This window comes from Leiobunum rupestre, chromosome 3, assembly GCF_980474605.1.
Source record: "Leiobunum rupestre chromosome 3, qqLeiRupe1.1.hap1, whole genome shotgun sequence".
NCBI classification, from domain to species: domain Eukaryota; kingdom Metazoa; phylum Arthropoda; class Arachnida; order Opiliones; family Sclerosomatidae; genus Leiobunum; species Leiobunum rupestre.
The window spans coordinates 38,097,869-38,123,003 of NC_143386.1; the positions used below are offsets into that span (position 1 = coordinate 38,097,869).

General features: G+C 39.5%; 9 non-coding genes across 9 annotated transcripts; 5 read left to right on the forward strand and 4 right to left on the reverse strand.

The window, feature by feature from the left end:
* Nucleotides 1-3,142: 3,142 nt before the first annotated feature.
* Nucleotides 3,143-3,305, forward strand: LOC149951683 (U1 spliceosomal RNA). The gene has a single exon (XR_016480115.1). It is a non-coding gene; the product is annotated as a U1 spliceosomal RNA (small nuclear RNA).
* Nucleotides 3,306-4,397: 1,092 nt separating this feature from the next.
* On the forward strand, nucleotides 4,398-4,562 carry LOC149951684 (U1 spliceosomal RNA). Its single transcript, XR_016480126.1, has one exon. It is a non-coding gene; the product is annotated as a U1 spliceosomal RNA (small nuclear RNA).
* Nucleotides 4,563-6,100: 1,538 nt separating this feature from the next.
* Nucleotides 6,101-6,265, forward strand: LOC149951685 (U1 spliceosomal RNA). Its single transcript, XR_016480147.1, has one exon. It is a non-coding gene; the product is annotated as a U1 spliceosomal RNA (small nuclear RNA).
* A 788-nt stretch (nucleotides 6,266-7,053) lies between these two features.
* LOC149951686 (U1 spliceosomal RNA) lies at nucleotides 7,054-7,218 on the forward strand. The gene has a single exon (XR_016480140.1). It is a non-coding gene; the product is annotated as a U1 spliceosomal RNA (small nuclear RNA).
* Nucleotides 7,219-13,894: 6,676 nt separating this feature from the next.
* Nucleotides 13,895-14,057, forward strand: LOC149951687 (U1 spliceosomal RNA). Its single transcript, XR_016480137.1, has one exon. It is a non-coding gene; the product is annotated as a U1 spliceosomal RNA (small nuclear RNA).
* Nucleotides 14,058-15,036: 979 nt separating this feature from the next.
* Nucleotides 15,037-15,201, reverse strand: LOC149951688 (U1 spliceosomal RNA). The gene has a single exon (XR_016480142.1). It is a non-coding gene; the product is annotated as a U1 spliceosomal RNA (small nuclear RNA).
* A 2,810-nt stretch (nucleotides 15,202-18,011) lies between these two features.
* Nucleotides 18,012-18,176, reverse strand: LOC149951689 (U1 spliceosomal RNA). Its single transcript, XR_016480144.1, has one exon. It is a non-coding gene; the product is annotated as a U1 spliceosomal RNA (small nuclear RNA).
* Nucleotides 18,177-21,582: 3,406 nt separating this feature from the next.
* On the reverse strand, nucleotides 21,583-21,744 carry LOC149951690 (U1 spliceosomal RNA). Its single transcript, XR_016480122.1, has one exon. It is a non-coding gene; the product is annotated as a U1 spliceosomal RNA (small nuclear RNA).
* A 3,226-nt stretch (nucleotides 21,745-24,970) lies between these two features.
* On the reverse strand, nucleotides 24,971-25,135 carry LOC149951691 (U1 spliceosomal RNA). The gene has a single exon (XR_016480132.1). It is a non-coding gene; the product is annotated as a U1 spliceosomal RNA (small nuclear RNA).

Consider the following 25,135-nt stretch of genomic DNA (forward strand, 5'->3'; position numbering starts at 1 on the left):
AATGGCGGACCATCTGGCGGGGGTTACTAAGCTTATACCAAAGGTGGACATTATCCTTCCTTCCATCCTCGCGGAGCTAAAGGGCGCCTGCCGAGGGGCAATCTCATCGTCATGGGTTCAAGAGTGGTCAGTAATTAGGGTACAATGGCCTCTTCTGGACGCGAATCCTTTTCCTGGCTCACAAGCCATTATGCGGATGACACGCTACTCACACGCCTTGGCTGTGGCAGACTTCTCAATAGGGCGGTTCTCCATCACTTAATCCAAGTCCCACGGCCTCCTGCGCTCGGTGTGGAGTCGCAACTCGCAAAGGATGACGCCTCAAACGCCTTATTAGCTTGCCCATCGCGACGGGCGGCTCGGGATTTTCTTCTTCGGGCGCTTACGTCTTGGGCTCTGCCGGCCAACCTAGTGGGCGTCCTCAGTACAGTATACGCCGGATTCTCACACCAACCTTTTACACGTTATTCTGCAACCCTCCCCGTCGTCAGAGAACCATTGTAGAGTATTATAATTACACAACTTATACTCTACTTAGTGGAATGTAACCTAAATTATATATCCCATATAAAATATATTGTAAAAGATTTATATAATTTAAGTAATTGTCAAATTTACAAACGAGTCAAACAAGGTGAGAGGTACTTTTATTTCCCATTTTGGGTCAAAATGTAGCTTAAGAATTTTGTTTTAATTTCGTTGCTCGCGAAATAATATGAAAAAGAGGAGCTTCACGTCGAGCCGACACTTGCTTTCAAAAGAAATGTATATATTATTGGTAATAGTAATGAATTAAACCAAATGTATTCCTAAATTTCTTTATTTTTAATAGCGGGTAACATGGGATGATCGAAAATACCGGCACAGTGGCGTTTTGAGGGCACCTTGTAATCAGTGGCGTTTAAAAGGGGCGAGTGGAGAACCTCTCCATTATTCGTTCTTCGACGTAAACTTATGCTTAGATTTTTTAAATTAGGGGTCTCTTAAAGCCAGGGGCCCCCCACATTGCGGGGTCTGTGGGGGCCCTATTTACGGCACTGCCGGTACCGTGGTTTATCGAGTGGCTATTAAAACTGGACGGGCACCTCCAATTTAGGAAGGTCGTACCTCTGCCGCTGTTGTCAGTGTTTTCATTTAAAACTAGTGTTGTTAATTTTCCGGAAAAATAAAATGCGGAAAATATTCCAGAAAAGTTTCCGGAAAATTTTCCGAATTGCGGAAAGTTTTCCGCAAATCGGAAAAATAAAAATTTGAAACATAAATTACCTTTTAAGGGTTTTTAATGTTTTTAACTTTTTATCGATATAAAATGTCTAATTTCAGTAAACATACTACAAAACATTAATAGCGTTACATTGTTAATCAGTTTAAACTAGTCTAGAGGTTTAGTTTTACTTTCAGATTCGAAAAAATGAGGCGTAAATATACCGCTTTATTTCAATTTGCAAACAATATATTAGACTAATCATGGAATGAAAACTTCTTTTTTATTTTTTTTCGGAAAAATACGGAAAATTTTCCGGAAAAAAGCCTCGGTCATTTTCCGCGGAAAATTTTCCGACTTACAACACTATTTAAATCAATTAAGGGGTCGAGCGCGTACCCCAGACCCTGTTACCAGATATTATTCGTCTATCTATTGCACTTTGCAAAAGTGGTTGGGGTCAATTGAACCCGAGTGCAATGGTGCTACCTCGTCCAAAAACGCGTCCGTCCAGAACAAGGCCGCCGCGATGCCAGTTAAGTATGAATGACTGTGTTGAAGGGCAAGTGTTCCCATTTGGAAGGAAAATTATAAAGCGATATGGGACCTTTTAGCCATCCGATATTTGTGATACAAATGCGCCGTTATATATTAAATCACTTTGCAAATGCGTAAAATATGTTATAAGCGAGATACCGTCGCAGTCTCTCAAGTAATACAATTCAAGATTGAAAAGAAAATATCTCCGTAGTTGTTACACCTATTGCGTTACTCTAAACACCAATCGATATGTTGTCTGTGGTAAAATATGTTTTTGACAACGTTTTGGGAATTGTGGAAAAAAGGAAAAACCGTTTTGGCTTAGCCAAAAAATGATTTATAACCGGAACTAGTGGCGTAGTCCTGATATCCCAAGCGTCTGGGGGACAGATGCTATGGAGGGGCAGGTGAGGACGACTACCAAGCCCACAACGGCTGGTTGTCATACTTCCGCCACGGGTGTCCCGTCCTTATCTCCAAGTATTCCCCCTTTGGCGTGGCCTTTACACATATCACACCCCTGATTAACGAGATGGACGAGCGGATGTATTGCCCTACACAATCCCTTACAAATCCAAATCCCAGTCTACATCACTGTTTAAATTTCTTAGCATTGAAACTGGTACATTCAAAACACAAATTTTTGAACATCCCAATTTACCCTCGACCCGAAAATAAAAAATTAGATTCGAGTGAACATTTTTTCTATTTCCCGCCGTCCTGACTTTCATGCCCAGAATAGTTTCTAGAAGTCGAAGAATATTCTGGTTATAGTCAAATAATTGAGGAGGGCAATAACTGAGAAAAAATATACAGTAGTAAAGAAATGACCAATTAACCGATTTCCAATGAAGCGAAACGATGTTTCCCCGCTAGATGGCGCAAGTTATTAAAATTTGGGACTGAAAATATATTAAGGCCACCTTCTTTCCTATCGACTGATGTATTGGGCAACGGAACGGGCGTATAAGCGGTCGAGATATAACCTTTTAAAATTAGCCGAGTGTTGCCATTTTGAACTGACCGCCATCTTGAATAGATAAAACTAGGTAGAGTGCTATAATGACTAACCCTCTATCAGAAATAACAATTTGGAGCTGAGAGTTAAAAATTGAGATGAAATTTGTATTGCATCCGCTAGATAGCGCTGCACGAGCGTAACAATATCGCCACTTCCTAATTGTGTAATTCGAAACAGATCATCTTCTTTTAAACGTGATTTTGATATCGTTCTACCTTTTCAGCGTTATCTTGCTGATTAGCTATCGCATGTGTTTGCAAAGTTATTTTATATATTACAGCACATTTGTATCACGAATTTCGAACAATTAATTGGTCACATACCATTTTTTAGTTTGCTTACAAACTATTAATAATATCCCTCGAATTTCATGGATTATACTTACCTGGCGTCGCTGCAGCCTTGATCTAGAAGAAGGCGGGCTTGGACGAGGTTGCACCATTGCACTCTGGTGTAATTGACTTCAACCACTTTTGCCAATTGCAATAGATGGGGCGTATAATTTCTGGTAGTGGGGTCCTGCGTACGCGCTCGACCCCTTACTTAAACTGTTGACATGATAAACACTGGTCGCGAAGAACCTACCAACTTGGCCAAGTTAAGGTGTTGGCGAAGTGAAATAGTGAAGAGCATTCACAGCTTGCGAAGCTCTAATGGTCCGTCGCCGCGAACCGAAGTAGGAACTCATGTATGTAGTTCTCTCTGACGTACATGTATGGGAATTTGAAACTTATGCCAGAGGTAATTAAGATAAGGAGGTGCAAGAAGCGGTAGAATGTATCTCGTGAAACCACGTGATCGGTTTTTCAGCCCCAGAACAGAAGCCCACAAACGAACAATGTCCTACCCTATACAGCCCTGGTGTCTACTAAAAAAACAAAAAATGATAAGTAACTAAAAAAATCCTGTTATGAAATTTTTTTAATTTCTATGGAACAATCCTCGTGCAGTGTAAAACCTTGAACCATGTTTTCAAATTAATTCAAAAACTATCTCGAGAACCGTTTACGAATTTGGTTCCAATTAGAAAGTTGTTGCTCGCCATTATTTTTAGTTCAAATAACTTTGATTTGACTAGATTTGACCAATCAGAAGCCCGTAAATTGAAAGATAATGAATTCAGTGTTGGATAATAAAATAATCTGATTAGTTTTAATTTGACTAGATCAAATTAATCGTCGGGAACGATACATGCTTGAGAGCTCGTTAAGCGACGGAGTTCAAAGAGTTGTTCAATATTACAATTGATGTCACAATAGGCATTGATTATACTTTCTTCAATTTATCGACTTCTGATTGGTCAAATCTGGTCAAATCAAAGTTATTTGAACTAATATTATGGCGATTAACAACTTTCTAATTGGAACCAAATCCGTAAACGAAAACGGTTCTCGAGATGACCTTGAAGGCATGGTTCCATTTAATTTTATTTTATTTTGATTTCTATTTAAATTTAGATTTTTCCCCAAAAATATTTCAACTTGGTCTTTACAATTGGCCAAAAGAAAGTTCGTAAATATCTACCCGTTCTAACTTGACTTTCTGTCGATTAATATGATGAAATGAAATATTACCATAGGGGATTAAAGCTTCATTTGGCGAAGATAATTTTGGCCTCAAACTGACTGTTAGATACTTACTTGGCGTAGCCTTGATCTTGATCAGGCAGGAGATGGGGTAGGAGAAGGTTGCACCATTGCACCATGGGTGGGACTGACTCCTACCACTTGTCGGCAAATGCGACTTGCGGGACGTGCAATTTTTGGTAGCGGGGTCTTGCGTTCGCGCTCGACCCTGTTGATATATAAATGTAGAATAAATGCGATGAAGGTTTCAGTATAAACCGTCTCCCTTTTAGTGCGCTGCCCATTAGGTAGTGAAAGCGGGATCGGCTGCCCTGTTGCTAGATTGGCAAGGACAGCCTATATACTAATCACAACACATACCCATATCCAGTCAGCTATGTCTTTTGTTAAGAGAGCAAAAATCTATGTTTGCTTAAAGGCTGGTTTTCACCAAAGATGATAGAGACCTCGAACCCAACACTCTAACTCACTGTTACCTTCGACTTTTACCCAAGGCGGGGTTTTTACGGTTTCCGCCGGAAATTTAATCCGATAAATAAAATCAATTTATCCCGTTGTCCCGCTAGATGGCACAAGTTATTTAAAATTCCTATCGAATGCTGTATAGGGCAACGGAATTAGCGTATCAATGGCCGAGATTAAATAAGCCGAGTGCCGCCATTTTGAACTGATGCCAACCTGAATAGATAGAACTCGAAAAACTAAATCGCACACAATTTTCGATCACCCCAAGTTTACAGAAAATAACATCTTCTTTAGTTGATAATAGATGCCCTACTTGGTCCCATCTGGCTTACGAGGGCGAGTGCCACCATGTTGAATTGCAATGGGCTTCCACTTTGCCATGGCAACCGAAAACGGTTGAGCAATTTCAAACGAAAATTTTACAAACATTAAAAAAAAGGTCAAATTGATAAAATTTTGGTAAAATTTTCCTTTTTTGTGTAAAAAGACCAATTTTGGGTAAATGCTTTTATTTTTTAGGAAATTTGATAAAAATAAAAATTTCGATAAACCTTATAATCTGGCAATTTTTAAATTAATTTGATTTAAATTTCATATAAAGTATTTAAATACGGCTAAAATATGGTAAACGTGGTTAAATAAGATGTAAATGATAAACTTCGATAAATTTTATTAACTTCGAGAATAATGGAATAAATGTGATATATTTGAAGGGAAACGATGTTTAATGACTAGTTAGAGTCTAAGTAAGCTTCGTGTTGAATGAACGGCATTTAAAAACACAAGCTGGCCGCTGGTACGGTATACTAACCATGTTTGTTCAAACGAACACAAAATAACTATCACGTTTACCAAATTTCATTATCGAAGCAAACCATTCCCTGCGCGATATAATAAGTTTCTGATTATATTTCACAAGAAATTCAGATTGTCGAAATAATTCGTGATATTTTTTTTTTAAATTTACTTAAACACATAAGGGTCTCAAACTTAAAATACTTCATAACAATTAATTTATTATTTATGGGCTTAGGTGTGGTATTTCCCGGTCCATTTGAAACATTAACGCGCAGCTACTGCAAATCAAGCTTTAGAGTTATAATTATTGAAATTGGCAAATGTTTTTTCAACACATTCTTTAAAATGGTACTTTAATATTCTATATTACTTTAAATTCTATCTTCTGAAATTTACAGAAATAATAACTCAGAAATTTCATTTAAATCTGGTTCATTAAGATTTGCGTGGTTAAAATTTAATATTGCAATGATGGCCGTATGTAGCATACTTACCTTGCGTCTCTGCAGCCTTGATCTGTAAGGAGGCGGGATAGGTTGAGATGTCTTCCACTGCATGAAGGAAGAGTTGACTCCTATCGACTATCACAAATTGTGGTAATTGGGGCGCCCAATTTTTGGCAGCGGGGTTCTGCGTACGCGCTCAACCCTTCACTTTCGTAAGATAAAATTAAAATGTACATGCACCGTTCCAGTTTAAAAGGGGCTCAATTAATTTATCTCACACTTCGACATCAATTTGGATATGACGCAATTTTAACTGTACTAAGCAGCGCGAATCAATTTTAACTGTAAAAAACAGGGGCGAAGCAATTTTAACTGTACTAAACAGTGGCACACATTTTTACTAATGAACATGTTTGACCAGATTAATTCTGGCGACGCAACTGTGCTAAGAAAGAAGCCCCAATTTGAAATCTTGAACGACAGGTAAATCGTTGCAAAATCAACAATAAAAACCTTTTCTATAAATAAATAAATACGAAGCTGTACAAAATATTTTCTCCTGACGCGACAGTTTATTTTGCTTAATTTAACAAAGCACTATTCTTTCGACTGATTTCTATTTAAATTTAAAATTTTTCCCAAAATAATTTCAACTTAATCTTTACAATAGGTCAAAAAACGTAAGGAAATATCTACGTGTTATTATTTGACCCTCTGTCGTTGTATATAAAGATATAAAATAATACCATAGGGAATTAAAGCTTGATTTGGCGAATATAAATTTGCCCTCGAACAGATTACAACATACTAAATTTTGAATACTCCCATAAATTATTTCAACCCGATCTTTACAATAAGCCAAAAAGAAGTTAGAATATATCTATGTGTTATTACTCGACTTTCTGTCGATGTATATGAAGAAATGAAATATTACCATGGGGTATTAAAGCTTGATTTGGCGAAGATGAGTATAGCCTCTAATCATTGCGTATCATACTTACTTGGCGCAGCCTTGAACTCGATCAGGTAGCAGATGTGCTTGGAGAAGGTTCTACCATTGCACTGTGGGTGGGACTGACTCTTACCACTCGTCGCAAATTGCGACTTGCGGGACGTGCAATTTTTGGTAGCGGGGTCTTGCGTTCGCGCACGGCCCTAATCTCTAATGAACTCAAAACAAATGAGATGTAGGTCCCACTAAAAAACCATCTCTCTTTCTGTGCTCTTACTATTGCGAAGCGAAAGCGGGAACATTGAATGTAGTATATCCGCTTGCCCTGTTACAAGATTGGCCAGGACATGTTGTCAGAATTTATAGCCCGCTGTACCGGTAAATAAAAGAACCACACCAGCGGAGGCCTATCATCAGAATGCCCTACGCCATCGTCCACAAGCCCGGACAGGTGACAAAACCAGCATGGGTAGCAGAACCCTACTACTGATGGTCGCACCCTCGACGCAAGCCGCTCAACCCAGCAAAAGGTGCAACAATGGGACGACCAGCCCGCCACTTCGCACACAGCAGTGGGATAGAGAACGGATGCTCTAGCAACTCCGGCCGACACCCCACCTACAGAGGCAGGGAGCCAAGCCCTTTGGAGAGAGCGCCTAAAGGGGAACGGCAGGCACACAGCAGCCCGCATAACTCGGCACAGCTGGCACCGGAGATCCCGGTGGGATCCAAAAGGCCGGGAGATGGGTCCGCCGTGCCCTCATACGGAGGCCCGCAGCCCCACAGCAGGCAACCCAATCCGCCGAGGCGGCCAGTTCGCCCGAAAAACCCGCACTTCTCCGGGTTTAGGATTCGGTTTTATCCGTTTCAGCATCTGTCAGACCAGCATGCAGTGTTTCCTACACTAACCTCACCTAACCGAAAGGAGTAGAAAGAAAAACTATTTTTTTTGCGGTCGTTCAATTGTCGGTCTATTAGAAAAATACAAAACCCGCCTTTGGGCTAATTTCATCAAAAACATTGGCGGAATTCGGTCAAATGGGATTCGGCGCAATGGGAAGATACCGACTTGATAGTATAAAGATGATACAAACAATTTTGTTCAAGAAAGAGTATCGTTGGTCAGTTTTAAGGCTGTGTATGTGTTTTTGGAGCTGTTTTTCAAAAAATGATATTGCATGGATATTCAAGTTTGAGTAAAAAATTTGACATCGCACGTTTCCGAATATTAAAAAAATTTAAAATGCATAAATATCCAGAGGTCGGGGATGGTTAACTTTTATTCAATAGATAAAGCTCTCAAAATTATTCGTAAAATGTTTTGTTCAAGTAATTTTTATTTCTGTATTATCCGATTAATTTTTTGATAAATTTGTAAAATTAATCGGAAAAACTACGTTTTTTCAATAGAAACTAAAATTTTACGAATAATACATGTTTTTTAATCAATTTCCGAAATATTAACCGGTAAATTACTTTGTTTAAATTTTTTCCCGAAAAAAATCAATTTAAACATGGAAAATGATTAACCGTTACCGACCTCTATAAATATCTAGGTTTATCCGAAAGTCTTGCACATATATTACTTATACCTATATATCTAAATAATAAATATCTTTGGGACATCCGAACTTTGTTGGTTGCTTCCCAACAAGCTAAATTAATATTAAATCGCTAAAGTTTGGCGCTTCAGAAAAGGCCCCGCCGCAACTGAACGAGGAAGCCTTCCAGTTGGCTGTACAAAAAGCTGTACAGGACACCAAACATCGCGATGAGCGTGCATCAAATGTAATTCTCTTCGGAGTTGAAGACGAAGCTTTAGAGGACTCTGACACAGCTAGTAAGTGGCTTGCCACAAAATTGGCACTCGAAGAGACCGAAATCTCGGTCTTGGAATATAAGCGTTTTCTGGGAGAGAGCAAACATATCCGGCCTCGTCCGATTCGGCTGATCTTGGGGTCTAGAAAAATGAACTACGAAGTTTTGTCCAACGCCCATAAACTGAAGTTTACACCAGGATGCGAATCTATTTTCCTCCGTCCAGATCTAAGTCAAAATCAACGCAGAGGACGTCGCAACAGTCGCAACAGTCGCAACAGTCGACAAAGAAATGAATCTGCGGAGCGACGGTCTGAAAATTCTCTTCAGCTTGACAGGAATAACACACAGTTGGCAGCCACGAATAACGATTAAGAGGAGAGTGCAGCCAGGCCTCACGAAGAGGCCACGGGGTTCAGGAAAAGTCGTTAAAGACACGAAAGTGAAGGCAACCATAGGAATAAACGACGAGGTGTTAGAAAAAAGAAGGGTGGACAAAATATTAAAATGGGATGTTTAAATATTGAGGGTCGTGGTAAATTTAGAGAGTCGTGGCTTGAGCTAACTGACATAATGATAAATGATAACTTGTCTGTCTTTTGCTTGACCGAAACTCATTTAAGAAATCTCGAGTACCCGGAACTACCAGTGGGGTTTAATTGGAATGGCGTAAATCGTCGATCTGGAGAGAAAGTGGGAGGTGGGCTGGGTGTGATTTCGGCACCTGTTATTGAATGCGTCCCTTTATTGAAGTGCCACGAACATTGTTGGTTCCAAATAACCATCGGAAAAAATCTTTTCTTTTAGCTGTTGTCTACATGGCAAGCGAAAAAGAAAAGCCATCGTGGAACGAAGCAATTTTTAGCTGTCTGAAATCTGACATTCAGGATCTTGACCCAACTGGATCATCTCCTATTTGCATCTATGGCGATTTCAATGCCCATATTCGAGATTTTAGCAATCGAGAAAACCCCACTGGCCAGAAATTGAAAGATTTCGTCTTGGAGCAAGGCCTAAGTATAGGAAATTTATCCAACAAATGTGCGGGACAAATAACTTGGACGGCGAGGGGTCTGACTTCAACCATTGATTACATACTTCTCAACTTGACCTTTGAAAAACATCTCATCGGTATGGAAATTGATGAAGAGGGCCTTGCTGGTATTGGCACTGATCACAACACCATCATACTAAATTGGGTTATAAACATTCCTAGACAACCACTACACCTGACAAATAACACCAATAAAGGACGGAAAATTTCTAACCCCCAAAAAATGATAGCTTTCTCGGCGATTACTGAACAACAACTACTATAGCGAGCAACGATCTATCGTATGATATTTTTCAGAATTGCCTTGTGAGTTCAGCGCTTAGCCATTTAACTTACCCAAAACAACTTTATAATAAAGGTGTTGCGCTAAAGGGTTGGTATGATAAGGACGTTCATCGAGCTATTCAGGGTCGAAAAGAAGCGAATAAGTTATATAGAAGGGCAGCAAAGGCAAATAGTGAAAATTCCCAGGATCTTTGGGCGAAATATTTGGCAAAAAAAACGGGAGGTAAATACCTTAGTCTCCCGGAAAATAAAAGAGGTGAATAAGCAAACGAAAGAATAAATTAAAAAGGCTGACCGCAACTCTAGTAAACTGTTTTGGGCGCTTTTCCGTGATGCTCTCCTACAAAGAGACCGGAGATCTTGAAAGACAATGATGGACGTTTGCATTCTGCCCCGGATGAAATCCGCACTTTATTCACTGACAGAGTAGCTCAAGACGAAAAGGGTTTCCAGAACCGTCACTGCCAACTAAAAATTGAGGATTTCCCAATTGAGCTGACTCCGGATAGCGTGTCTGAAGCCTCTCTTACTGATGAATTCTCCATGTTTGAGTTAAAAAATGCTATTAAATCTTTACCGAAAGGGAAGGCAGCTGGTGAAGACTGTATCCCAAACGAATTTCTACAGAGTCTATGCCAAACTGGTTTGGAGGCGTTACTTATTCTTTTTAACCGAACTTTGATGAGTAATGACATTCTCCAAGCGTGGAACCTCACGGAAATTAAGCTGATTTTCAAGGGTGGTGGTAAGGATGGCTAGGACTTCGCCTCATACCGACCTATTTCTCTGTCGCAATGTATTAGCAAATTATACATGTCAATGCTTAAGATGAGGCTTGAAAGGTTCCTAGCTGATAACGTCATCCTAGGTGAACTCCAACATGGCTTCCGCCAAGATCGCCGGGCTTCCGATAATATCAACAACCTGACTCAGATGATCGAGGTTGCACGCCTGGAAAATCGCCCTTTATATAGAATTTTGGACTTAAAGAAAGCTTACGTTTCCGTCTGCCGCGAAAAACTATGAGAAACAATGCTTCACTTTGAAATTCCCAAAAAATTTGTCCAACACATCAAAATGATTTACGACAACGTCCAGTATCGATACTGGTTTGGCACTTCGTCAACCGGATTCATTAAAGGTAAAGTGGGCTTGAAACAGGGGTGCCCTCTGTCACCCCTGCTCCTCGCGCTTTATCTCCAGCCATTAGTAGAACGCCTCATGAAATCCGGCAAAGGATTTCATCTGCGCCATCCTTCCTACGAGAAGATCAATTTCAAGATTCCCGCTCTTTTCTCCGCTCATGATATTTTAATGCCGCTGAAGGTCACGTTGAACTCCAAGACCTACTCAACATACGCGCTGATTACGCCACTGATTATGGCCTTGAGTTTAGCGCCAATAAATGCGTCATCTTTCCAGCCAATCTGGTCGATGCGGAGCCTGAACCACAATTCATAATCCAGGACAATCCGGTCCCAATATCAAATACCGTCGAATACTTGGGTATTACCCTAACAACGGGAAAGGAGTACCTCGAAGTTCACGAGAAAAGCTCCGAAAGACTTCCCTTAAACACAAGGGCTCACACTCGTATAATCCTTCCACCGTCACTCGTACTCTGTGGAAATCAGTGGCAGTCCCATCACTCACGCATTGCAACGAGGCCATTTGCGTATCGATGGAAACTATTCGAGCATTTGATCAGCTCAGACGGGAGTTGGGAAGATGCTTGTTGGTGGAAATTTCATCACTGCAAACTTGGCTATTAAGGGTGAAATGCCGTGGTCTTTGTTTCACGAAAGAGAAGCAAAAAGTAAATTGCGCTACCTCGGACGCCTTCGCTTTATGGAGGAATCTCGTCTCGTCCATTCTATGTTACAATACATCCTTCGAACAGGCTTTTGAACAAAATGGGTCACTCGGACGACGTACCTTGACGGGGCGTATGGGTCTGCGTTCTCTCGCGCAAATGTCTCAAATCTCCAGGAGTTGAACCAAGCGATTGATACATCGGTGACAAAACGTTCGAACGACAACGGGCAAAAAGACATAAATTCCCACCAGAGCATGAAATCCAAACCCAACCTGGAGCAGTTTTATGATAACGATCGACGAAGTCATCTTTACTTTCAGGCCAGAACCGGCGCGTTACCAACTGCTAGTCGGTTCGCGGATATTTTTGGTGTCGAACCAGGATGTTTATTGCGCGGTTCGTCTGTACAAGACGTGTACCACCTGGTTATACATTGCCCCGCGTTCGCGAGTTATCGCCTCCCATTGGATCGCGAGCGTTCTTATGACATTGAATTCCAAGAGCGCCTTGGTTTTTATTCGACCTCGGAGATGGACTGAGATCGTATAAATTCCACAAAAAACATTTTGTATGAGAGGGATAAAGCCCGCATCCAAAAAAACACCTTCGAACAATTCTCGGGGCCTTATTATTCTTTGAGTTGCCCCTGCTCATTCACTAGTTTTTCCATTGTATATAAGTTCTTAATATAATCATATACCTACCATATCATTGTTTACATTTTACTGTTTTCTTGATTTATTTTTATTGTTTCAGTGTATTTTATAATATTGTACCGGTAGAGACATTGACTCCTCCCTGTTAAAAAACGGACCATTGTAATTTATGGACGGTATTAAAGTCATTCATTCATTTATTCCATAGGCCCAAATGTCTAAATATTCAAATTTCCAGTATAAAATTAAAAATGCTAAGTTATTGCGTAACACTTTGTTTATGTATGATATTTAATTAAATACTTGTTTATTAAATGATGTTCGATTAGCCCATGATCCATCATTCAAGATGACGGCCAATTGTAAATGGTGCCAATGGGATTATTTTAGCTCCGTCTGTGTTAGCGCTATTGTGATGCTTTGTGACAGATTACTGTAACTTGTGCCATCTAGCGACTAAAAGGAAATACTGTTTTGCTCAGGTAAAAAGCGGTTTACATTATTGATTAAATTTCTTAATATCGAAACTGGTGTATCAAAAATACAACTTAAGATGCTAACTTTTTGTACCCTTTTCCTGCTAGATGGTGCAAGTTATTAAAAATTGTGATTATGAATGTATTAAATACCACTTTCTTTCTTGTCGAATGTTGTTAAAGGCAGCGAAATAGGAGTATCATAGGGCCGATAAATAACGTTTTTAAACTGGCCGCCACATTGAATAGATAAAACTCGACTGACTGCTTCACCAAGTAACCCTCTATCAGAAATCACATTTCGGAGCGGAGAGTTGATAACTAGGACAAAATTTTCCCGATCTGTCTCACGGACTCTGACAACCGCGACCTGATTGCCGGCCTCAACCAAATTCTTCCCTTTTCTACCGTAACAAGAGATAGGGAACACTATCAGGTAATTCCAAAGTACGCAGCACGAAAATCGCAAGTTTTATCAAGAGACAATAGGGTTTATCCCGTTTTATAAATTCGTATTGCATCCGCTAAATAGCGCTGTAAAAATATCACCACATCCTAAAGAGAACAGCTAAATTCGATACTTTTAACCATATTTGAAACGTGATATTCGTTTATTTTGTCAACAGGATCTTGCTGATTACCTAGTTCCTGTGTTTGCAAAGTTTTTAAATACATTAATGCACATTAATATAAAACCTTTCGAATATTTAAATGGTCACATATCGCTTTTTATTTCGCCTTATAAAACTGAATATTTTCACTAATTCTCTTCAGATCATACTTACCTGGCTTCGCTGCAGCCTTGATCTGAAAGGAGGCAGGCTTGAACGAGGTTGCACCATTGCACATGGGTGCATCTGACTTCAACCACTTTAGCAAATTGCAATAGATGGGGCGTTCAATTTCTGACAGTTGGGTCCTGCGTACGCGCTCGACCACTTCCCTTGAGGGTCCAAAGAAAAACATTAACTAGTCAACCTCTTATAATACATCTGTGATAATGTGGCACTAGACACTATGGTCTAAAAACCTTCTAAGATTTATGTTTTGGAGGAAGTTATATGTATCAAAAATCTAAATTTCAGCCAGAGATTCCAACAGTAGACCGGTTTCGCCCTTTTAGGGCTCATCAGTACTGTGTAGGAACTCTGGCTTTACTCGGAAATCTGCCGATATCAGTAAAACTAATATACATTCATACATATATAGGGCACTCTGAAGTTATATGTAATTTCATGTTAATAGCGTGTAAAAAAAGAAAGGAAATATGTTCTTTTATTGCATAGGGTGTTCCCGTTAACTTTAGGAGTTTCCTTATTAGACATAAATGTCCAATGAACATGGATTATTAAGTGCTTCGTTTCAGAGATATGGGCTCCAAAAAACGACCCAAAAACCGATATGAGTACGTGTTTTACGAAAATTCTGACAATCTTTGTAGGATTAATTAATACATACACATTAGCAAATTTGAACATTTGGAAGTCCAAGTTGTAGTTTATTATTATTCTTAAAGCGGCGCAGGGAAAAAGTTGGTTTTCGAAAGGACAGAAACGCCGTGGTGTAAAATTTTACGTGAGAGTTTATTTTCAGCTGCTCAATATAAAACACAGATCACTTTGTTTAGCGGATTATATTTCCGGCGGAAACTGAAAAATCCCCGCCTTGGGTAGTGGTCGAAGGTAACAGTGACTGAGAGTGTAGGGTTCGAGGTATCTATTAGCTGTGGTTAAAACCAGCCTTCAAGCAAACAAAGATTTGGGCCCTCTTAATAAGAGACATAGCTGACTCTAATTGAGTATGGAATGAAATTAGTATTATGGCTGTCTTGACCAATCTAGTATCCGAGTAGTCGTAAATACTTCGCCATGTATTGGGGTGTGTCCTTACAGAAGATTAATTTTATAATTTACATATTAAAGGATCGAGCGCGAACGCAAGACCCCGCTACCAAAAATTGCACGTCCCGCAAGTCGCATTTTGCGACGAGTGGTAAGAGTCAGTCCCACCCACAGTGCAATGGTGCGACCTTCTCCAAACCTGTCTCCTACCAGATCGAGATCGAAGCTACGCCAAGTAAGTATGATACGCAATGATTAGAGGCTATACTCATCTTCGCCAAATCAAGCTTTAATACCCCATGGTAATATTTCATTTCTTCATATACATCGACAGAAAGTCGAGTAATAACACATAGATATATTCTAACTTCTTTTTGGCTTATTGTAAAGATCGGGTTGAAATAATTTATGGGAGTATTCAAAATTTAAATAGAAATCAGTTTAAAGAATAGTGCTTCGTTAATTTTAGCAAAATAATCTGTCAAGTGGGGAGGAAATACTTTGTATAGCTTCGTATATATTTATTTATAGAAAATGCACTTATTTCTGATTTTGCAAGGATTTAGCTGTCATACAAGATAAAAGTTTAAGCTTCTTTCTTCGCGCAGTTGCGTCGCCAGTATTAATCTGGTCAAACATGTTCAATAGTTGAAATTAAGGCCACTGCTTATTTCAGTTAAAATTGCTTCGCCACGGTTTCGGCTAATTAAAATTGGTTCGCATTTCTTAGTATAGCTAAAATTGCGTCATATCCTAATTGATGCCGTAATGTGCGTTAAACTAAAATTCGAAATTTTAATAGGCATCCGCCGAAAGAGCAGTCCTTAATTAAAATACGAAAATGAATTGTCGCATGAGGAGGAAGTCACAAAAACATATTTTGCACACCTTAGTATTCATTTACTTAAAATGTACAGTTAAAATTGCAACGCCATTGCTTAGGCTAGTACAGTTAAAACTGCAACGCTTGTGCTTAATACAGTCAAAACTGTAACGCTTGTGCTTAGTACAGTAAAAATTGCAAAGCCAGTGCTTAGTAGACTTTAAAGTGCAACGCCAGTGCTTAGTAGACTTAAAACTGCCAGACCAGTGCATAGTTTAGTTTAAACTGCAATACCAGCGCTTAATACGGTTAAAATTTACACGCTTAGAACAGTTTAAATTTCATCACACTATAATAGATATCGTAATGTTGGTTGCGATATTTTCATTAATTTAGTTGGATCAGTGCATGTAATGCCCAAATACTAATTCCTGGAAGATATTGCTCTTTCGTTAAGTTTCTCAGCCATAATTATCGCTCTTATGCTCCATCCTTTAAGTTTCTTTTAAAATACCTTTCGTTGCGTTGGAATGCTGGCCGTTATCTCTGAGGATTGTTATATTCGCAATTGGCGTTCAGCGAAGGTGCCCCAGGCACTGTGGCAGCTAAGAGCAACAAACACAAGGACAACGCAGCAAGCCTTTAAACACGCTAACGCAGTGTTTTGTACAAATTTCATTGGACGAGCCTTTACGCTGAACGATTTACGGAAAGGGGGAAGACAATTTCCGAATTTTCCCCTTATGAAATCTGTACGCCAGAAAGTGCAGGGTCATCCCCAAATTGGTTTTGAAGACTAGTGCGCATAGTCTTCATTCCCTGACCCCGTCTTTGTCCTTGATCCGATAGGCTGACCGCTCGCTTTCCCGTTTTTTCTTTCCGTGCTTTATCATAAGCCACCCGTTCCCAAATGTTATTTCCCTTAAGTTCCTTAGCTTCATTTTTGTCTTGAATTCTTATTCTAGCAAGAATTGAGAATTACCATAAAACCATTAATGTGTAAAATAAACCATCGTTATCGATTCTTTCATGTTCGAAAGTATATTTGTTAAATATTGACAGTGTCAAAGTTAAAGTGGAAATGTTTGGTCTCTGACCTTTGATATTGTGCTTAGTGTGCGAGATTTAACAACTTCCAGAGAAAATGTCCTGACCTCAGACCCGGGAGGGATATTTAAGACCTCGGCCTATTGGGCAATTTAAATATGGACGCCCAAAAGGCATTGGTTAAAAGTGACACCTAGGAGCAACAAACACAATGAGAACGCAACCCGTCAATAGTCGTGGATTTTCTTTTGTACGTTTTTCATTGGCTAGACGCTTTAGCGCCTTGCTGCCGTCGGAAGGGAAAATTCGGAAATTGCCCGTAAAACCTTCATCGTAAAGGCTCGTGACACTCGTCCAATGAAATTCGTACACAACCCTTCGTTAGCGTGTTTAAAGGCTAGCTACGTTCTCTTTGTGTTTGTTGCTCCTAGGTGACACTATTTCTGACCCGGATGAAATAGGTCACGTGCCCCTGTGAAGACAATAATTTTTTTGACATCTGCTCACAGAGTTCTCAGTCCTAGTGAGACTGATCTTACAGCTATAGTAGAAAAAACTAAGATGAAATCTTCGGTTCTTTCATTAACGGTTCCTCCTTACCAATATTCACAATATGTGCGTTTCGCGATAACGTGATCCTACGAAGACCACCTCAGGCGGACAACTTCGTTGGACTTTGCTTAATCACTTCAGTATCATTTTATTGGCTTGTCATTTGAAGGCGATTCGTGGCTACTTCAACACTTACCACAAACTATGGTTGACTGTGTGTAAAGAATTTTCTTCAACTGGTTGTAAGGTACCAGAAACGTTCAATGACTTTCGGGCGTAGAACATTGGCAATCGTTTTCTAGTAATTGATCTTCCTGTCAATTTTTAAACCAAACGATTAATTTATATTTCGATATGACTCTGGCATTAAACCTCTGGTTTAGATTTAAAACAGACCTCCGGTCATTTGTTAAGTTACTGGTTTTATAACCTTCGTTAGGCCTTTGCGTTATGCTTTGTATAAGATGACAGTTGATTTCGTAAACCCAATATTATATTTATCCAGGGCAATTCTCAATGAGTTAAGCGTTCATTAACTTAAAATTTAAGCCGAAATGCATCGCTAAACATTTAGAGCCATATATCAGTAAGTGTCTCGCTAATTCCAGTTTAATTTTGTCTTACGAAGGTGAAGAGTTGAGCGCGTACGCAGAACCCCGCTACCGTAAATTAGGCGTCCCAAATACCGCATTTGGTGATAGTTGATAGGAGTCAACTCTTCCTCGGTGCAGTGGAAGCTATCTCATCCTAGCCCGCCTCCTTACAGATCAAGGCAGCAGCAACGCAAGGTAAGTGTGTTGAAACTCGCTACCATTTCAATATTTAACGTTAAAAACCCGGCTGAATTTTCCCTCTCCCGCTTCGCCAAATATCAGGCTCTATACTGTAAAGCGCAGGCGTGAGTGACGTACTGTGCCACGTGTTAAGTGTTCCCCGCTCTCCCAACCTCTCCACGTGGAAGGATTAAGTCCGGAATTGTGAGTGCTGTCAAAATTGTCAGCAGTTACAATGCCCTTGAGAACCGCGAAGTCCGAAATACGAGGTGACCGTCGCTATCAATATATAAGTATATATATAGGTAAAATAAGCCTGCGCGTTTTGAAACGAGCGATAAGGTATTTTCGGACGCTCTCCGCCGAGTCATTGCCTTTCCCTCTGTTAAGTGTTCCCTGCCACAGCTAAGCTCCATAAGTTTGTTTTACTTACGGTAGACTTCAGAAAAAGAAATAATCATCTAGGCACCACTTTAGGCGCAAGTCATCCTGTGACGTTTCAAGTCATTAAGGCGTGATTTGACTTTGAATTAATTGTTTTGAAGTATTTTCTAGTTTGAGGCGTTGATGTGTCTATAATTTTTATTTTCACATCCTGTTTTAAATTGCTTTTGTTTTACGTTTGTATTTATAGCCTAGGGTTGATTTTGTTTGGATAATGGAACGGTACGCGAGAGACCGAAGAAAAACATTTAGTTTATGTTTATGTTTAAAATAGTAATTTTATTATCATATCTGTATAACAGGTATAACTTTCATATTCATGACCGAAACGAGTCTAGGTGGCGTAACGGCGTTAGCTTCTCCGAGGTTGCGACTAAGATCTAGAGTCTGCTACAGACAAATTAAAAAGTCATAAGAACGGTTTTCTTAAATTATCATATCAAAATATAAGTAAACGATGCAAAAATTATAAACAAAAAGTATCATTATTTTTAAAGTCACATTTACGAACAACGATGAGGAAAACCTAAAAGCGTCTGCTTTAACCGCTACTTATCTAGCTTTCAATGGCGAACCAAAGGGGGCGTTGCGATAGTTTGTGGTCGCGAATAGCGTTAACTAGAGGTGAGTCGAGTGACCGGTTTCACTGGGTCCTGCCCAAGTTCGCAGGTGAATCATACAGCGAACTACACCGGTGGTCTCATCAGAATGCCGTACGCGAGAGCGAGGGGCTAACCATTTATTTACATTTTTGTACACCGATTACGCCGGATTACGCTTAGATTAGCACTGCCAAAGGCCGGGACTTCAAAGATTACGCGTAATCCCATTAGTACAGTCAAAGGTACGGCTCTGTACATCGATTACGCGGAGTGATCAGCCCCTCGCGCCAGAGTCCACAAGCCCGGACAGGTGACAAATCCCGAATGGGTAGTAGTACCCTACTACTGATGGGGTCACCCTCGACGCGAGCTACTCATCCCGACAAAAGGCGCAGCAATGGGGCGACCAGTTCCCACTTCGCGCACAGATGTGGGAATGAGATTGGATGCTATAGCTACTCCATACCTACGTAGGTAGAGGCACACTCTTCAGAAAGAGCTCCTAAAGGGGAACGACGGGCACACAGCGGTCCTCGTAACTCAGCTAAGCTGGTACCGGACAGGAAACTGGACCACTGCGCCTCATACGGAGACCCACCACCCCACAGCAGGCTACCCAAGCCACCGAAGTGACCAGTTTTCCTGGACCCTCTCCGTTAGCCTAAGCCGAAGCTCAGTTTCCAGCCCAAACGTGACCGAAGTTGGAGGTGGAGATAGGACCATTTGTTCAGAGCTAACATCTCCCAGTGCACCTCCGCTCTTATGAATTACAAGAGCTGGACCCCGACTTCCCGGGGAGGGCCACCAGTTATTGCACACCCCAACCCGTTAAGGGCCTCATTTACAAGGTAAAGGCCGCCAAGCTTTTATAAAATAATTATGAAGGTTTCATCTGTTAATTCTGATTTTCACTTGGCTTTAGCCAGAAGCCCCCTTATATAATTTTAAGTAATTTGCGGATGATTTAGTCGTTAAAAAAGTAATTAAAATTGTTTCATGCTCTTTCTTGGTTACTTTTTTGTACACAGCCAATTGACCGAAAAAAATGGGATTTTAATATTTCAAATCTGGAAAATCTGAACAGGGTTTTTCGCGCCTGAACCAGGAACCCGGTTAACGGGAGGGGGGCTTTATTTATAAATTTTGGGCTCTGGGCTCGGGCCTGGGTTGGGTGGGTTTAAAAAAAGCTAGGCTGGTTTACCCACTTCCTGCCGTAACTCCAAACCAATTTTCTACATAGTTTCTATGAAAATTTACATAGATGACTTGATATGACTCGCGTATGGATTGTTGTTAGTTTTTTTGGCTTTCTAGGCCAATCTAGAAACTGAGCTTCCAGAAGCACTTCGTGCCATGTTCCAGCTAAAAGAGCACTGAAAGAGATGGATTAATTATAACATACATTGTATTTTTATTATTTTTATTTACTAAAAGGGACAAGCGCGAAAACAAGACCCCACTACCACGATTTTCACGTCCCGCAAGTCACATTTGCAACAAGTGGTAAGAGTCAGTCCCGCCCATAGCGCAACAATGAGACCGCCTCCTAGCCTGTCTCCTACCTGGTCGAGACTAAGAATCCGTCAACTAATTTTGTTAGAATGCATTAAAGGCCAAAGTTATCTTCGCCAAATCAAGCTATATTCCCCTATGGCTATATTTAATTTCTTCATATACAACGACAGAAAGTTAAGTAATAATGCATAAATATTTCCTAAATTCTTTTTGTCCTATTGTAAGAATCAAGTTGATATAATTTTGGGGTAAATTCGAAATTTAAATTGGCATCATCCTTAAGAGCAGTGCTTAAATAAATAACGGAAAAGGAACTGAAACGTCAATTCAAAATATTCCGGTAGGCCTAACCCATGTTTTCCCGTCAACGCTCACCGTCACTGCGATTTAGACATTCTGAAAATAAGCCCTTTTTCAATTTCGAAAACCAGCCTTTTACCCTGGCGCCACTTTAAGACTTAGCGGAACAGACCAATTAAACTGTAACTCGTATGTCCAAATGTTCAAATGTACTAAGATTAGTACAAAGATTAGTACAATTTTCGTAACACGCCTATTATTTGTGAACGAGTTTGTGTATCGGTTTTTGCAGTAGTTTTTTGGAACCCATATTTCTGAACATTATTTAAGAACCCATGTTCATTGGACAATTATTGCTAATTAGGACACCCCCTAAAGTTAACGACGCACATTGCGGAAACACCCTGCGCAATAGAAGGACACAACATATTTTCTTTCTTTTTTTACAAGCTATTGACTCGAAAATGCATTTTAACCAGCTAATATGTAAAACCTTAGACGGTTCTTATCCCAAACTATCACAGACTTTCTGTAAGTCGTTGATGTTTATCTTTAGATCTTTAATGGAGAGGGACGAGCGCGTACGCAGGACCCCACTGTCAGAAATTATACGCCCCATCTATTGCAGTTTGCAAAGTGGTTGAAGTCAATCACACCCGAGTGCAATGGTGCCACCTCTTTCAAGCCCGCCTCTTTCCAGATCAAGGCCGCGACGACGCCAGGTAAGTATGAATTGCAATGTTCTAGGGAAAACATTTATTATTTCAAAAGCAAAATAAAAAGTAACATGTAACCATTTAAATATTCGAATTGTTTTAAAATAATTGGCGGTATTACATTAAATAACCTTACAAACACAAGAACTAGGTCATCAGCAAGAGACTGTTGAAAAAATAAACGGATACCAATATCACGTTTCAAAAATGGATTACGGTATCGAATTTTGCTGTTCGCTTTAGGATAACGCGATATTTTTACTTTATGTCAGGGCTATCTAGCGGATGCAATAAAAAGTTATAAAACGAGTAAAACTTGCTATTTTTGTTCTGCGTAATTTGAAATAATCTAATAGTATTCCCTATCTCTTGTTAGAGTAGAAAACGGAAGATTTTGGGAGAGGGTGGCAATCAGAGCGCAGTTGTAAGAGTCCGTGAGACAGATGGAGGAAATAGCGTTTCTGCTATCCACTTTCAGCGCCGATATTTCAGATAGAGGCTACTTGGTGTAGGAGTTCATCGCGTTCTATCTATTCGAAAATTTTCATAAAATATCCTTAAAAATAAAAGCATTTAAAAATTTGTCTTTTTTACACAAAATAGGTAATTTATTAAAAAAAATTATCAAATTGACCATTTTGGTAAGGATTTGTTAAATTTAACTTTTTCATTTTTTGTAATATTTTCGTTTGAAGTTGCCAAAACATTTTCGGTTGCCAGGGCAAAACTTAAGTCCATTGCAACTTTTCCCTTAAGGAAGTTTCATGGTACCCAACCGTCTACACAACACCCTAATTTAAATTTTTTTTGTGAGAATCACCTCGGGTAGTCTCCTTGTTAGTGTAGCAATCTATCGAGTTCTATTCAAGATGTCAGCCAATTCAAAATGGCGGCATTCTTGAACCAGATGGGGCCAAGTAGGGAATCTATTACCAACTATAGACGATATTATTTTCTGATAACTTGGGGTGATCGAAAGTTATGTGTTGAAGCCTTTAGAGTTCTATCTATTCAGGTTGGCATCAGTTCAAAATGGCGGCACTCAGCTAATTTAATCTCGGCCATTGATACGCTTATTCCGTTGCCATCTACAGCGTTCGATAAGAGTTTTAATAACTTGTGTCATCTAGCGAGACAACGGGCAAGATTGTTTTTTCTTCATCAGAAATTGGTTTATTGGTCAATTTATTTAATGCAATAAAATTTTATTTCTGTTATTAGTTTATAACCATATCTCTCTTCCCCTTTTAGAAATGATTTTAGGCTTGAAAATGGTCAGGACGGCATAAAATTAATTGGTACGTACAATCAGCGAGCCGAATCAAACTTTTTAATCTGTCATATATTGGGATGATCGAAGATTCCATGTTTCACCAAACTTATAATACAGTTATGTAGACTGGAACTTTGATGGTAAGTATCTATAAACCGATTTCTGCCTAAGCAAAACAGTTTTTACTTTTTGCCGCTAGATGGCAAAATAAACAAAAATTATCGCAAAAAATACTTTCCGATCTAATAGTGCTGCGGACAACTCAATAGGCTTAATGGTCTTTTAAAATTAGCCAATTTGTGCCATTTTGAATAGATCCTTCTATGATATATCCTGGAGCAGTGGTGTACTCATTGATGTTCGGATGAGTCACTACTGATAAATTATATCTATTTTTTTGCTGTTTAAACCGCGTTCCTAAGTATGGTTATGCCGGCTCGATTTGAAGGGGTTGTACGTATGGTCCATGTTTTCAATGAAATCTTTAATCTCGAATATATAAATTCGATACACTGCATGTCTTGACATTTTCAATCAGCCCAAGTGATCAGAAAATAACAACCTTTTTGCGCAGAGAGTTTGTAACAAAAACCCCATTTCCCCGATCTGACTCATGGACTATTACAACTGCTCAAAATGAAAAGGGGAAAAAGCGAAATCCTCAACGAATTTAACAACAAAACTTTCGAATTAATCGTACATACGTCTTCGAGCATTAAATAATTACTTAAAATTCGGACCAAATATAGATCTTCGAAACAAAAACGAATTAAACGTTAGTAAAATAGCCAGAACTTTGAACGGAAGACCGGTTTCGCCCAATTTGGGGCTCATCAGTATCGCAGGGAATCTGGCACGCCACTATCAAACCGAAAAGATGAACTTAGCCCCAAAACAGAAACCCACGAAGCAAACAATATCCTGCGTGATATAGTAAGTTTAAAAGTATGATTCATAAGAAATTCAGATAGTCGAAATAATTGGTGAGAACAATTTGTTATATTTATGACATACCTAAACACATAAGAGCCTCAAACTAGAAAAATGCTTAAAAACTATAAATTCAAATCACGGCTAAATGACTTAATCTGAAGTCCACCAAAACTTCAACATACTTATGGGCTTAGGTGTGTTAAATCAAGCTTTAGAGTTATAATATTGAAATCGACCAATTATTTTCGAACACATTCTTTAAAATAGTAAGTTCATACACCAAGGGCAAAATAGAAAGGGTCTTTCACTATAAATTCAAAGTACAATTTTGAAATTAAAATAAATACGAAAACGGGTATGGTAGATTATGCTTGGTGCGTTTGTAAAGCCGGATTTGGAGGAATGTGTCAACACGAATGACCACATTGTGTTTTTTTTTTTGCCTGCAAAATGGCTGGAAAACCATTTTTTCCGGAAGATCAAGCCTTCACTCAAAAAGCCCACAGCCCAAGGAAGTCTCAGTAAAACAACCTTAAACGATCTTGACTTCGTTAGGCACACTCGTGGGAAGTCTAGTCACGGGCTTAAAAAAAGATCAGATAAACAATAAAATGTTTGCAATTTGAAAGAGTAAGATAAAAATGAAGCTATTGAAGACAATCGTACCATTGACTTGCACATTAAAAGCTTAACTTCAAGATTTAAATCGCCGAACAAATGATCATTTTTGTCTCGCATTCAAGAGGAAAACAATTTCACTCCTGCTGGTGAGGATATTCATCGCACTCAACAATTAAGTAACTCCTACAGTTAGAGTTGCTTCTGTAGCGCAAATTCACTTCCAAGAAGATTACTCGAAATACCAGAAAACAAAAACCTTACAGCGCTCATTGCACACACACTTTGATAAGTCAATACTGATCAGTGTATATTTAAATTATTTCCCCTCTTTTTCAATAGTATAGAAAACCCTGGCACATGCATTGGGAACTTCTACGATGAAATGTTCATTTTATTTTTTTCTTTCAAAAGTGAAGGGTCGAGCGCGTACGCAGAACCCCTCTACCATAAATTAGGCGTCCCAACTGTCACATTTTGCGACAGTTGATAGGAGTCAACTCTTCCTTGGTGCAGTGGAAGCAATCTCATCCTAGCCCGCCTCTTTATAGATCAAGGCTGCAGCAACGCAAGGTAAGTAT